We start from the raw sequence: 4,102 nt of genomic DNA, 5'->3' as shown, positions 1-4,102 counted from the left end.
GGGTATCAAAGTTATTTTTTTTTTAACTTTGTGGTATCCACGGGAAAGAAGGGGGAAAAACTTTTGTGTATCAAAAGTTAATAACGGTGTAAACTTTTGGGTGTTTAATTGCAAATAATCCTTAAGTAATCGATCCTTCATCCTTAAAAAAGTGAGGTATGGACACAGTAGTTTAAGTGACATTTTACAGTGTTACATTAGTAGTGTGTGTGCGTGTCTTCTCTAGGCTCTTTAGTTTCACTTTGTTGCACAAGGTAGCAATCATCAATCCTTAGAAAAATTTTCCATCACTTTCAGGAAGACAAGTAGTCAAAATCATCATAGTCCTCTTCTGGAATCTGTTCGCTCTGACTAACTCTCCATTGCCAACACCATTTTACAAGGAAAAGAGACAGTGACGATGACAAATTTATGAGTCCCTCACAGAAACAGTAAAAAGAAAGAGACAGAGAACAACCCTCAATTGCTCAATCACAAAGAAAGAAACTCAGCATTATTAGAATATAAAAATATAACCCTCAACTTTCACGACAATGTTGGAGTTGTGGCGGAGCAACCCAGGTTCAATCCCATTGGTCACAAATCTAAAGCGGATTTTCTAAAAATTAACGTTGTTATGTGAATCTAGGCTTGGTCCATAAAAAGGACACTCAACTTGGGGAGGCATGTCAAAAGATAAAAATACAACCCTCAACTTTCGCCGCAACTTCAGAGTTGTGGTGTAACGATGAGGGCCTTTAAGAAGCAATATAGCTTTTAAGCTTAGCGATATATATTTTCAAAATTTCCATACTTCTCTTAGCTTTAACGTACAAAATGCAACCTTTAAGGGAAATGGAAAAGGAAAAAGTTTATTGAAATTCCCTTTGTATCCATATAGCTAATATGCCTGTGAAATTCTTTTGGTATAAAACCAAATTGCATTCAGTTTTGAGAGTGCCCCAAAGATTTTAAGTTTGTGGGAATTAAAAAAATATTCTCTCCTCTTTCTCAATTATCCAACATAGCAGTGCTAGAATTGTGTCTTTGATTCTTTGTATAAGTTTATGAGAATTAGATAGGGATAGAGATCTATCATGATTAAGAGATTGGTTCTCATCATGATTAGAAGTTTGTATCATATTATAATTAGGAAGTTTGGCTAGGATTATGGTTTTGGTTTCTATATATATATTATTCTATTATTAGAGGAAAAATCAAGGAAAGGAGAGAGAACCAATATTCTTGCAATCTAGGGTTAGCAGATGGCGTAGCCTAATTCAAGAATATTATGCAAGAGGCGATAGTTTCGTAGTCTTTGTCAATGCAAAAGATTACAATATTAGGAGAGAAGAATATTATGCAAGAGGCGATAGTTTCGTAGTCTTTGTCAATGCAAAAGATTACAATATTAGGAGAGAGTTTCGCAGTTTTTGTCCGTTCAAAAGATTATAAGGAGTAGGTTTTGGAGAAAATATGAGAGTTGATTATGTATGTGAGATTGAGAGATTGAGATAAGAGAGTTGAGTGGTTCCTCTTGTAGTTCTCCTTGATACATATTGAATTTCTCGTATTGTTACCCCGTGAATGTAGGTCGAAGTTGGTCGACCAAACCACATTGATACATATTGAATTTCTCGTATTGTTACCCCGTGAATGTAGGTCGAAGTTGGTCGACCAAACCACATATATCTCAGTGTTCTTTCTTCTTGATTGTGACTGTTTTCTATCTTATTGCTTGTGGATTGACTTTCGAATTGTAGAGATCCTAATAGGGGGGAAAGTAAAATCCCCAAAAAGTGGTATCAGAGATGTGGTGATGGATTTAGGGTTGAGTTCACGAGATAGAAAGCAACGTCGTGCGAGATTGAAGATCGGCGTCACAAGAATCATGACGAAGGAAAAAAAAAGGAGAAGTAGATCCAACCGGTGGTAGAGGACAACCGGCAGAGGCAAATCTCGACAGTGTTGCCGAGATGGAGTTTTGTTGATTTGCTTTCTGGTGTAGAAAACAAGTATAAAAAAGGCTGAATTGTGAGGCGAAGGGCATTGTTCATTCATGTGGGGAAAGAGAGAAAGGTTTCGGGATGTTGTGTGGAGTTTGTTGTTGTTTGGTGCTTTTGGCCCTTAGGAATTCGAGTCAACAAAGGAAAAAGGAATTCACTTTGGCAGCAAGTTGTTCTCGTGGGGTTGTGAACACATAGGATCAGGTATTTGGTAAATTTTAGTGTATGGATTTATTTTTTAAATTCAAATCAACGACTGAGATTGATTGGATTGTAGATCAGTGAATCAAAAGTGGAACACGATGATCCAGGAGTCGATTTATAGGTTTTGGAGTGCATGAACGCAATGGAAGGGTCTGATTTTTCAGACTATGTTCAGATTGGTCAGAAAGTATAGAAAAGTTCTGACAGTGATGGTGAGACAAATCTGATACAGATAGGGCAAACAAGTATGCGACAGATGAGACTGATGTAGAGAATTAGATGTGATTCTAACAGTAGAGTTATCAACATATAATTATTCGGAGTCATCGCAGGAGCATGAGTTGGTTAGTGTGTAACCTTGAGGAAGATAGTGCCAGATTAGGTAGAGCTAACAAGCGGGCACGACTAAGTGACACACAAGTGATAGAGGAGATAGAGGCATCCAGCTCGTAGTGTTGAGTAGGAAAGGTGCACCTATATAGTTTGAGATGAGCGATGCAGGTGGAGCACAAGGACAACAAGCGGGTGAGGCTATTGTCAGGCTCAAATTAGAAGGACGAGCATGATTGATTTGCTTCTAATATTAGAGGTGGTGAAGATCTCTTGATGCGCACAAGAAAGGTAGAGGCGACACAGTGAGGCAGATGAAAGTGAGGGTCATAGGGGCATTCAGGTTAGAGTACGGGTATTTCAATTAGAAGTGCAAATGCTTCGAATTGAAGTACAAAAGAAATAGAAAGACTCTAACAGGAGAGACAAAGTTTCAAGACGGCAATAGTAGATCTTCAATGTGGCTTGGGAGTCAAATCTAAGGTGGAGATTGTTAGAATTGTATCTTTGATTTTTTTGTATAACTTCATGAGAATTAGATAGAGCTAGAGATCTATCATGATTAGAAAATTGGGTCTCATCATAATTAGAAGTTTGTATCCTATTCTAATTAGGAAGTTTGGCTAAGGGTAATATTTTGGTTTTTCTATATATATTCTTTTATTATTAGAGGAAAAACTAAGGAGAGAAGAGAGAGCTAATTTTCTCGTAATTTAGGGTTAGCAGAGGGTGTAGCCTGATTAAAGAATATTGTGCGAGAGGTGAGTGTTTCGTAGTTTTTATTCGTATAAAAAATTACAACATTGGGAGAGAATTTTACAGTCTTTGTCCGTTCAAAAGATTGTAAGGAGTGGGTTTTGGAGAGAATATAAGAGTTGATTATGTATGTGAGGTTGAGAGATTGAAAAATTGAGAGACGATAGTTGAATGGTTCCTCTTGTAATTCTCCCTGATACATAGTGAATTTCTCGTATTATTGTTCCGTGGATGTAGATCGAAGTTGGTCGATCGAACCACATATATCTCGGTGTTTTTTCTTCTTGATTATGGTTGTTTTCTATTTTATTAATTGTAGGTTGACTTCCGAGTTGCGGAGATCCTAATATAGGGGAGTAAAATCCCCAACAACCAGAGCACTTCCTCGGATATGCGCACGCCTTAATACTTCAACTCTAACTCCGGACTATTATAGTCATGATGATTCATAATACGTAAATCCTAGTTATAAGTTATCAAAGTTTACCCGAATATTAGGGTTTTTTTTCCTTCTATCATGTTTTTTTTCCACGAGTTTGACAAGCACATTCGATGCTTCACTATTCAACTCTTTTAGTTCCTAAATTGAGGGACTTACACTTGAGACTGAACAATGAGATACTACATGTCAAATAATTGCCGGCATCCATTAGATCCGTGGAACTTCGTGGATGCTCGCTCAAGATACTCCAATTACAAATGTTGCTTTCTTCTTTGAATCATGAGCCAGTTTACTCTTCAGAAATATGGCAGTATAATAAAATGAAAGTTAATCCTCAAGAAATTTGTAATAGCAATAATATGTTAATAATCCACTTAAGATCCTT

This window comes from Asparagus officinalis, chromosome 10 (assembly GCF_001876935.1).
Source record: "Asparagus officinalis chromosome 10, Aspof.V1, whole genome shotgun sequence".
NCBI classification, from domain to species: Eukaryota; Viridiplantae; Streptophyta; class Magnoliopsida; order Asparagales; family Asparagaceae; genus Asparagus; species Asparagus officinalis.
This window is presented reverse-complemented; position numbering follows the sequence as displayed.